At 36.9% G+C, this 11,745-nt stretch overlaps 2 long non-coding RNA genes across 2 annotated transcripts; one reads left to right on the forward strand and one right to left on the reverse strand.

The window, feature by feature from the left end:
* Positions 1–2,463: 2,463 nt before the first annotated feature.
* Positions 2,464–7,878, reverse strand: LOC116505709. Its single transcript, XR_004254963.1, has 2 exons — positions 7,523–7,878; positions 2,464–5,385 (listed from the first exon to the last, which is right to left on the reverse strand). It is a non-coding gene; the product is annotated as an uncharacterized LOC116505709 (long non-coding RNA).
* Positions 7,814–9,201, forward strand: LOC116505710. The gene is made up of 2 exons (XR_004254964.1): positions 7,814–8,051; positions 8,492–9,201. It is a non-coding gene; the product is annotated as an uncharacterized LOC116505710 (long non-coding RNA).
* Positions 9,202–11,745: the final 2,544 nt, after the last annotated feature.

Here is an 11,745-nt window from a genome sequence, read left to right on the forward strand (position 1 = left end):
AAAGAGAATATGCATCAACAGTCACAAAAACAAAAGCTTGCATTAATTCCAGGATAGAGGTATGAGAAAACTCGGACAAGATCCACTCTAATTCACTGACATGTAGAGGGACTAGAAAACACAGCCAAGCTTCCCTTTCACATTCTGTTATTATAACCTGCATTAATTCAATATTTGTTTAATATTTTTTCCTGATCTGGTCTATTTTGAAAGGATGATACTCAATTTACAGAAAAATAGCCAAGAAGATATAAATATATATATTCTTAGCCTGCCCTTCTATAAATAATCAGACTTTGTGCTCAGATTAAGCACAGCAAATAATGGTTAATTTAAAAAACAAGTCTATGGGGGAAGAAAAGCTTAGGGCTAATACACATACACTTTGCAAGTTTAGCTTTCATCTTTAATCATCAACAAATCCTTACTGTTTTGTATCTGAAAATCCAAAAACTCAACAGGGCAAAAGTATCTTCAATATGCACACATCATGTACTTCTGCTTTTGGCAGATTTCCAAAAAGTGTTACCCACACAACCCATTGACTAAACTTCAGCAGAGTGAAGGATTTAAGGACAACAAAAGAACCAGTTAAAGATCTTTTTAGTCAAGAGCTCTGATGCATTTCATCAATTCAGCTTCACTCCCACTTTCATTTTTCAAGTAGTAAGGGCAAAACCTATTCCTACTATTTCATTAGCCATTCAGAACATCCCCATAGCTCAAAAATTAAAGTTATTCATGGAATAGCTGAACACTTTACAACAATAGTGGACAAGTTCTGCTTTTTCGAGCTCTGGACCAAACTCTGGAACAGAGAGATTTATTTGGAGAATGGAATATTTTGCACACCTGTACTCTTAAAAAAAAAAGCAAAAGCAGTCAAGTTTTCAGAAGGTGGTTTAATGGCAAAACAGAATTTGGCAGGTCCTCAAAATTCTACGAGAAACTCAGGACCACTACTATGCTTCAGAAGCAAGTGTCACATTCAGTCAGAATCACAAGCATGTTACAGCAAAGAATTTGGTCTGAAAGAGGTTTAATTCAGCAAAGATTTCTAATGGTAAATATTTGGCCAATAACCACCTTTGAAGTAAAGCTTCTTCTTCTTCTTGCTATTATTAATCCATAGCTTTCTGAGGTGGCAGATCTAAAAAAAACTGACCAACGTATTCATTACAACAATACAACGTATTTTTACTTTCTTAAAAATATGGAACATTACAAATTCAACTACCTAAAACCCCATTTTTTCCATTCAAAAATTTATTTGGCTCAAGCACCTGACACAAAACTAGGGAGGTACAGCTCGTTTACACCTGCATATTCATTACTTCAGAAGTTTAAGAGGTTTCTACCTAGAAGCTAAGATACAAACTAAAATAGAAGCATACAGTATTGTTCAAATGCAGACTATAGCTATCATGAGAATTGAAGCTAAAACAACCAACTCTTCCCAAAATAGTTGACTTGGCCACTAACTCATTTTTGTTTCATATATTTCATGATATGTAAAGCTATTTCATTATTATTTGTCCTTTGCACAACTTATTGAGCATTCCAAAGGTAAATCCTCTGAATCATGAATAATTTTAACAATAATTTATCATTAAAGAGATAATTGGTATCTTACAATACTGTCTTGTTTTTTTTCCCCAGAATATACCCAGCTCTGCATTTGTGCATGACTAGTGGAAAAAGTACCTGTAATTGTTTGATGTATTGGTGACGTATGTAAGAAATATATATTGCATTTTTCCACTTTAAATATTATTTCTTACACAGTAAGAAGTAACATTCCTTTCCCTTCCCCAAAAATCAGGGTAATCACAATTCTCTGAATTGTTCACAGGACAACCTACATGTCTATATGATAGACAAGACAGAAGTAAAACTTAAAGGAGCTCAAGAATGCAAAACTCATTTGACACAATTTAAATCCCAGAAATAGTTTTAATTCTTTACACTTTTATTGATCCTTATACATATAAATCAGTAATATGTTAAAGTCCTAACATAAATGATTGACACAGCTGGACTAGTCCGAGAACTCAGGTAACTTTTCTTCCCATATGGTTTTATCCAGTGTTGTCTTTTTCTGAGAGGTATGTGCCAAAACACCAACAATAGGTAAGGGAGGAAAAATCAGTGCTAGTTTTCAATCTTTCTCTGGTTCTTATTTTTTCACATGCTGGAAACATTTATTCATTCGACATTGAACCCAATAAAAACTTTACGTAATTTTATTCAATGATTTTCCATATTAAAGATGCATACATTACAATAGAAAAGCCATCTTACTTACCTTCTTCATTCTCATCACTAAAATGAACTTTTTGTAGGCTTAAGCTACTGGATTACATACTGAATTTTCCATCTACATCACAATCAGATAAAACCTGCTTTGCCCTAACAGCTAATGGAAACAATGCTGGAAAGTAATGATTACAATTGTCCATGTGCTTGCAATTAAAAACTTTAATGGGAACAGGGAAAAAGATGAACTCTGAAAACTCTGGTGACATACTTGTACTGCAATTAAACTGAAGAGACTACAACTTATTCTCAAAAACATGTGACAATTTGGTTTCAAGTTATATACCACATTAAAGAAATGATTAACATTCAGAATGTTTCTTGTTTGTTGTTTTAAGTAGCAGCTTAGTTCAGAATAGAACTTTTCCAATGGAAAAATATCCAACAGTTCATTGTAGATCTCTTTTACTAAAATAGGCTCTGACTTGTTCACACTGAGATAACCAAAAAGCATTTTCACTATTTTTCTTGCTAATCTTTTTCTTGCTAATCTCAATAGACTTGTTTCTTCTTAATAGTTGTTGCAACAAAATATTGATAGAACAATTATCATTAAAAAAGCTTGTTGTTTGTATATAGGCTAGTGGAGCCTTATATCTTTTTGTTCAAGTAGGATGTACTTCAGAAAGCAAGAAAAAAGTCAAATATCTGATTTACAATGCACATTTTAATTATTAAAATACAATATCAACTTATGGCTATCAAAGAATGTGTTTCTAAGTAACCTTATGCATTTTTCAGATAGTAGTTCCTTTTACAAAGGTAGCTTCTTTTGGTAATTTGTTCCTCGTCTTATTTTCTCAGACTTTAGTCCATGACTCAAAATAATGAAATAACGCTGGTAAAGGAACAGGAATGTTTAGGCTGATGAAATCTTGTAAGAGTAACTTTCTTTCATTCCATAGCAAACAAATAAATGGAGAAGCATGGAGGAAAAAGGAAACGATATTTGCTTTTTCTTCTGTATTGAAGAGTTCGATAGTGAATTCTAATGAAATACAGCAACCAAAATTTAAGTACAAAATTAGAAAGAGGCTGCTATACAGCATTTGTATTTTTAAGAGGGAAAAAAATCTGCAATTGCTAACCAAAACTTAAGCATCTTAGTACAAAGACTAATGTTCAGTAGCCTTATTTTTGAATAAGCATGCAAAACTAACTTTATAGCTTATATGCAGTTACCAGTATCATTTAACATGAAATGAATTGCATAAGTATTGGAAAAATATGGAAAGTCAGTGAAACTTCATTATAAGTCTTATAATACGACTTATTAGGTAAGTCTTATTATATATTACTTTCTACGAGGAAAATTATTTCAACACACCTTATTAAAAAAAGTCTACAAATATTGCCTATGCTTGTTTATCGACATGCAAGTTTACTGAAATGGCAAAGTGAAAATACCATTATAAATAAGAAATCATATATGTGAATTATTTTCATTGTATAAACAGTAATTCTTTTGTTTTTAAGAAGTCAGTAGAAATTTTATTAGACAGTGAAGGTAATTCAAAATGCTCAAGTTGTGGTGTATTTTTTAAAGCCTTGTAATCTGAACAAAAATTAACAATTATCAGAATTCTACTGAAGATATCGAACAACCATCATTAAGAAAATGATAGCAAAGTCAGTATTTAAAAAATAATCAAACTTTTATAGTATGCAAGTTTTTAACTATACAGTATGGTTATGCAAAATATTCAGTGCATGGAACAGAGAGTTCTGAATATTCTATGCCAGACTAAAACTCCTATGTTTGGTCTGTGTACAGATCTGGAATCAATGTTTGGTGTGAATAAAGAACATGTGTTCTAGGTTGAGGTGTTGGATGGCAGTTGAATGATCAGGAAACCACTGATGGCAACAGGCACCTAAGGGAAAATGTGAGGTAAACTACGTGAACACAGGCAGCAGGCAGCTAAAAGAGCACAATGGAGGGAAAGGAAGCACAAGGTGGGGGAGGAGTGGACCAGTTGAATATGCACTGAAGTGGTGACTCAAGAGAAAGTATAGCAAGACTGGGGTAATGGGGAACACTGACTTGTATCCGAGTATGATGGTAGTGGTGTGCAAAACAGAGTAGGTGGAGTAAATAAAAATAGGGCAGCCATGGGGACTCATGGATAGGAAGAGAAAGGAGATTTAAGTGTAGTAGCTTTACTTTATTCATCCTTTAAGACTCTTCTAGATTTGTTTCAGTCTAAATCTGTTAAAAATTAAGACATTCCAAGCTGACTGCAACTTCCCTCCTGGTACAATCCAGTTTCACTTTCTGTAAATATAGCCAGAACCTACATAAGTTCGTCCCTCATGTAGGTTTCCTATCATCTTCCATCATGATTCTTCAAGTTGCCTGCAAATTGCTAGAACTTTTTAACATTACCCAAGTAACCAGTTATAATAAAAATAACTGATTTAAATTACTCTCAGCAACAAAATTTATTACTATGGAAATTCTTGGAAGAAAGTGTTGGCCGTAGTAATTTCAGTTTTGCAGAGATTTGCAATTTTATTTTGCTGTTAAATCTTTTCTATCCATAACTAAAACACACATATAACTTGTACTCTTTTCCATGGCAGTATAATAGCACATACCCCTTTTTAGAACGTTGCACACTTTTCATTTATACTGGCAATGAGCTAAAGCAATTTTGTTCATATGTATCAGTTTTTGTAAACTCCTTTAATTCTCTAAATTTCACAAGCTACTGGTTTTATACATTGATAACTTCTCTAGTTAAGTCTTTGATGAATTCTATAGTATACGACTCCTTCATTTTAGAAGAATTTAGAAGTTATCCTTTCTTCAAAATATATTTAATACCTTTGTAGTTTCAACTCTGCTTACACTTTCAAGAAACAACAGTGCAAAACAGTAACCATACTCCATAATTTATACCAACAAATTACTCTTCAGGTTTCCATTTCTGATAGTGAGGTGTTACTTGAGGATCTTGTTTCTGTTATGGAGCCTTTTTCTAATTCTTGAATATCAGACAAATCAATGGTAGGTAATGGTAACTTCCAGAACTGGAAGGAGTTGTAGTGCCAAACGTCATCTTCAGGCTATGAAAACAAAATGTTCAAACAAAATCTAATTAAAATAATGCTAGAAATTAAGACCTCATAGACAAAGAAAGAACATAGTATGGAGAAATATTCAAGAGTTCTCTAGTTTCCATCATTGTAGCAGCTCAATCAAATTAAAATTGATTTACAACAATGGAAACAACTGCATTTTTCTGTGTGCACTTTCTTTTAAAGACTCTTACTTCCAAGTAATGAATGTGATGTATTTATGTGTTATATAGCAATCAAAGACAGAAGTTGCTCAACACAGAACTTAGAAAATTTGACTTGTATCACCCTCTGGTGGCTTGAAGTGGCAAAATAATATTAAATACTATTTTGCATTCTGAATAGTTCATAGTTTGCCAAAAAATGTGGTTGCCTATAATTAGAATTATGCCACTTCGTTAAATTTATATCTAATTTTTGGATCTGGGAAGACACAAAAAGATTATGCATATGAAAAAATATATTTTAATTCATTATGTGGTAACCAGAACCTGGCAGATCATTCACCATTAAAAAGGAATTAAATGTTTCTATTTCTCTCCTTTATTCTGTCTTTGAGTGATTGACATTGTACATGTATAACAATCTGATCAGGACTGAACAATGAGGCTTTAAATTTGTTTATAGACAAGCTATGGGATGAAATCATTTATTGCATTTAAGAGGAGGAGATAAATTACTAAAATAATTTAAATTATGTTTAAGGGCATTCATTTCTTTATATATTTCTTTTCTTTTTCTTTACTATATACTAAAAGACTGAATAGTCTTAAAAAATTAAATGGTCTCAATTAGGTGGTTAGTCTTTGGTTGGGAAACCATTAGGTGATCCATGGCTACAGCCTACAACAAGCAGCCCCAAAGAAATTTACAGCAAAGACACAGTCACCTCCACAAGAAGTAATGGTATAGTCAACAAATGAGTTTGCTGCAAAAATTGGTTTATGTATCAAGTCTATACTAGTCACCCATCTCACAAATGTAACTTTGGATGACATACAATAAAACAGTTATCAAAAAGCAGGCTTCTGGAGGTTCTCAATCATCCAAATAAGTCATGGTTGTTCCTAAGGTGCTTTTACCAAAAGGCAACTGGACTTTATTAGTTTTTTTCTTTTAAACATTTTGCAGCAAAACCAGTTGCCTTTAAAAAAAACACCTTTGGGATAAGAGCAGGATTTATTCACAGATGATTGTGGACACCTTTCCAAACTTAGTCTTTTAATAATATCGTGACAGCCAAAAGGGCTCTACCACCTTAATTTTTCTCCAGCCAATTTAGGGAGTTTTTTTTTTAAAAAAATTCTCAGATGCTCTTAATAAACTAGTATAGATGCAACAAATTCATATTTATGGCGGTCGCAGTATCCCAGGGTCATGTGATGTCCCCATTTGCGACCTTCTGACAAGCAAAGTCAATGGGGAAACCAGATTCACTTAACAACTGTGCCATTAGTTTACCAACTGCAGTTATTCGCTCAACAATAATGGCTAGAACGGTCGTAAAATGGGGCCAAGCTCACTTAACAGACGTCTTGCTTAGCAACAGAACATTCTGGGCTCAATTGTGGTTGAAAGCTGAGGACTAACTGTATTCCCTTTCTGCTTTTGCCAAAGTTTGGGCCACAACGTCCCTTCACTGGCCAAGGCTGTGCCTCACCGTTATTCCTTTGTTTGTTAATCACCAATAGTTTTCCAACCAAAGAATCAAACCAGAGGTCTTCAAACTTGGCAACTTTTAAGACTTGTGGACTTCAATTCCCAGAATTCTCTAGCTAACTGCTGGCTGGAGAATTCTGGGAATTGAAGTCACAAGTCTTAAAAGTTGCCAAGTTTGAAGACCTCTGCTTTTAACCAACTAGCATCCATAAAGATTCCGAGTCGCCAAAGTGAAAAGGAATCCCAAGGGCGTTCTCAGCGACCGTCCCTTCTCAAGCAGCCCAGACAGAAGAGCCCAAACGGATTTATTGCTCCTCGAGGCCATCGCCGTCCTCCACTATGGAAGCTTTCCCGCCTGACGCTGTGGCTCGCCCGTCCGCGCATCCCTGGAGGCAACAGACGGACCGCTAAACTACAGTTTCCCAGAAGTCCCCCCCCCCCTCCAAGCACAGCTGGCTTTCTTCACCTTCTCGGGTCCTCCCTGACTGCCGGTTGCATCTCCTCCGGCGAGGGCCGCCACTTCGGTCGCCATAGCCGCGGCTACAGGACGCCGTTGCTCAGGTTCCCGCCGCGCCGTTCCTTCCGCGAGTCTCTTGCCGCCGGCGCCCGCCTCGTCGCCTCCTTCCGCGACAACCGTCCATTTGCGCTTCTTCTCCCCGCCGTTATCCCGCCAGAGAGCTGCGTCTCGCGGCTCCCGCCGTTCGAGATCGCTCCGCGAGCGCTTCGAAGGAGGCGCGCGCGGAAAGGAGCGCGGCTGGCAAGGCGCGCGACAGGCCACCGCCTCCGCTCTGCGCTTAGCCATCAAGGCCGTCTTTGGCCGAGCTAATTAAGCTTCACTGCGCAGGCGTCACTGCTGAAAACGGGGGGCGGGGCTACTGGAAGAGCGCACAGGACAGCGTGATAATTTTGGTTTGTACTCCGGTCGCGTGCGCCCTCTGTCGGGGACGTAATAAATAGCCGTCAGTCCAATACCGATAGTCCTTGGTAAGCTTGAGGTGAGTTTTTGTTGTTGTTGCAAACGTTTCATTACCGAACTGATAACCTCATCAGTGCTACTGGAGTTTGTTCTTATTTTATGTTCTGAAGGTTTGTCCTGTCAGTGTGCGTGAGAGTGGTTTTGGTAATTCCTTGGTTGGGCTATTTACTGTCAGCTTGCTTGGGGCATTATTTGTTTTTTTTATTAATGCCTAATCCTAATGCTAATCTTTGTATTACTCTCTACTCATCTGGGTGTTAGATTGCTGGTAAGGAAATGTTTAGTCCTCTTGTTCCCTTTTTGGGTTGCTGATTGCCTCTTTTGAATGGTCTGTAGCTCATATCTGTGTGCCTGTTGATGGCCGATTTGTCAGAGGGCCACGTTTCCAGGAATTATCTATACGCTGAGGACTGTTTAAAAAGAAAACTGGCATTTTTAACCCAAACTCTTTGTTCAAAGGGTTACCCAAGCTGCTTCATCAACAGGCACAGCAAAACAAGAGACCCCAAACCGTGAATTTCAACTGCCAGTAAAAAGAAAGTATGTATTGAGCTGCCGTTTAAGGGGGATCAAATATCGTGCCTGATGACCCGATGTTTAAATACCTTGATTGAAACAATGTTCAGTATGGCCGAGCTTTACATACTGCATCAAATCCAGAGGCTACTACTGCCATCAATCAAGAAAGCACAACCTATCAGTACCAAAGCCCATTGTATGTACTAATGTGTTTGTACTGGAGATAATTACATCAGCAGAATCAGTAGGTGCCTGGCATGGAATGAAGGAGCACTTTCCAAAATGGGTTCAAACAGAGAGTAGTCCAACCACAAACCAGGGCCACAAAATGCTACCACCTGCTATCGCGAGACATATACTAGCTGGTCATCAAGCCGATTCAAACATTGCATTCCAGGTTTTGCTACCCACAGGAACTCTCGTTTTCTCCATTTCATGGAAGCAGTTCAATTAATTGAAGCCTCCTTTCTATGTGCAGAAACACCTGTATGTCAATCTATGCCTTCCGTGGACGTAAGGTGTCATGGAATGGTTTTCTGTATCTGTCACGTTTAACTAATACTCTTCGCTAAACCCTATGTTCTATGTTGTTTTTAACCATGTTATTGTAAGTTTGGTACTGACCAGTGAATACAAAATGCTTGCATCTACTGCTGTTCATTTTTAACTGCGTTGCTTAAATTATTAAAGGGGGCTGCTTCAAATTTCTAACTGCTAGTTGTTGTGCATGGAAGTGCTCTTTTAGTCTTCTGCCTTACATTGTTACTGTTGTGTAGGTCAGAGGTCTCCAATTTGTCTGGCTTTACGGACCAGCGGGGGGGGGGGGAGGGATGGTTCTGAGTAAGTGGTAGGCGAGCGTGCACATGCACAACTCCATTTGCGCAAGCAGCAGGCATGCAAGCATGTCGCATGCACAAATGGAGTTGTGTGCACATACACCTTGCACTCACTCACCACTTCGCAGCTCGGTTCTGAACAGGCCGTGGCCCAGGGGTTAGGGGCCCCTGGTTTGAGGCTTGCCTGGGCCAGTCAATAGGAATTATATTGGGCCCCATATAAAATATATAATATATTTAATATACATAAATAACATGTAACAATGTTAAAAGTTTATAATCTTGTGAGACTGCATTACTAGCTGTCCAAGGCTGCACAGCCTATGGTCAGCAAATTGTATATGCCTTTTCGGAGAATACAACCTTGATAGAGATAGGCAACTTATTACCAAGCAATGAGAAGTATACGATATACAGATAGTATGCTCATAAGAGATACCTTCTTAATCATAGAACTTTAAGGGGTAGGAGGTGAAATACAGACTTACAAGATGGGTGTCAGCCGACCTTGAGAGGTTGTCCAATTAGCCTTGCAAGTAATCCAATCATATATCCCAGAACTACTAGCTCTGTCTTTATTATAAAGTTACATTAACAGAATCTTGCAAGTCTGAAAATAACACCCCCTCCCATTACAGTATAGAAAATTACAGCCTCTTCGGAGATATTGCCATGGCCCTATTCCTTCTGCAGGCTTATTTGACTATTGCCTAGTCCATGGGTCGTCAACCTGGTCCCTACCGCCCATTAGTGGGCGTTTCGGGATTCCAGGTGGTCAGTAGGGACTTCGGAGGTTAAAACCTCCTTTTGAGCGAGTGGGCAGTTGCAAAATAGGAGAAGCAAACACGTGGGAAGGGAAAGGGGGGGGAGGCAATAGCAGGGACAGGCAGAAGTCGAACAGAGCAGTTGCAAAATAGAAGAAAAGTTATAGGCAGGAGAGAATTGTTGGCTAATAATAATAAGTGGGCTAACTAGCTCAGCCTTACCTTTGTACGTTGCCCTAAGGAAGGTAAAAAAAAGGAGATAAAAAGGAAAAGATAAGAATTTTTTTTAAAAAAATTAACAAAAAAGGGAAGAAAAATAGAGAAAAGGGGATAAAATAAAGGAGGAGAGTAAGCAGTGTTTATAAAGTTAAAAACATTATAAACATGCATAAAGTAGAAATAAAAAGATAAATGTACGTACATTTCTTTTTTAGAAAAAACACCCTCCTTTCTAAAAAATGTTCCGTACTTGCGCAAAAACTGGTGGGCGGTAAGGAAATTTTTCCATCAAGAAAGATCCATTAGTGGGCAGTAGGTAGAAAAAGGTTGGCTACCACTGGCCTAGTCCAATGATAGTTAACCCCTTTGGCACCATGTGCCAAAACTGGAGCGTGCATGCGCGCCTGAACCAGGAAGAGCAACTTGTCTCCTAAGATCATTCCCATATACCATTACACTTATGGAACTAAAATTTATGCAGGTGCATTTGTATGTATGTATTGAGAAATGGAAACAAGACTACTGAATGCTGCCAGAATTCTTCACAAATGGAGGAAGTGGAGTCAGGTATATCAAAACACTTTTTAATTTTCTTGACAAAAGAATAAAGATGTGGAGAAAAAATAATAAAACATTAGTGAAAAACCATTAAGGAAAAACTTTTAACGTATTCTTCCCTTCCTTCCCATTTATTTCCAAACTGCTAACTACAACCTAAATATTTGCACTTTACATTGAACATTGATAATGGCTAATAGGTAATTTCATTATTATTTTTGATTCCATTCATAGAAACCTAAATTTTCTTTGCTGTAGTATATTATAGAACCTTTCCTGCTGGAATTTAAATTTTAATTATGCATATGCACAACCCTATCAATTTTGCATTTTTGCATATTCCAATTTCTCCTAATCTCATATTATCAGCAAAGTTTTTTCTGAATTTTTTTTTATTTTTGCAGCTATTAACATGTAGGTTAACGAATTGTGCTATATTTCACTTAGGTGTTTTGGAATTATCTAGTAATAAAATATGAGGTTTTGATTAAAGTTTTGATTAGAATTTTGCAGTTTTGATATATTTCTTTCTATTTGCATTTTTTTTACATGACCACAAGTGGTAAAATATTCCTATTTTACTGAAGCATTTCCAACATTGAATGATTTGTCTATTTTAAAAATTGTTGGATTCTTATATCCTGTATGCAACATTTTACATTATTTTCCCTTGAATTGTATATTGGAATAATTGCTAATGATTTTTCTCCATAGCTTGCCTTATTGTTTTACTCCAATTCTTCTTAAGATTTTGGAAACAAGCATTTTCTTTAGTTTTCTTTCTCTCCCCCTCCCCCCCAAATCATTCAAGTGATTT

Source organism: Thamnophis elegans, chromosome 3 (genome assembly GCF_009769535.1).
Source record: "Thamnophis elegans isolate rThaEle1 chromosome 3, rThaEle1.pri, whole genome shotgun sequence".
NCBI lineage: Eukaryota > Metazoa > Chordata > Lepidosauria > Squamata > Colubridae > Thamnophis > Thamnophis elegans.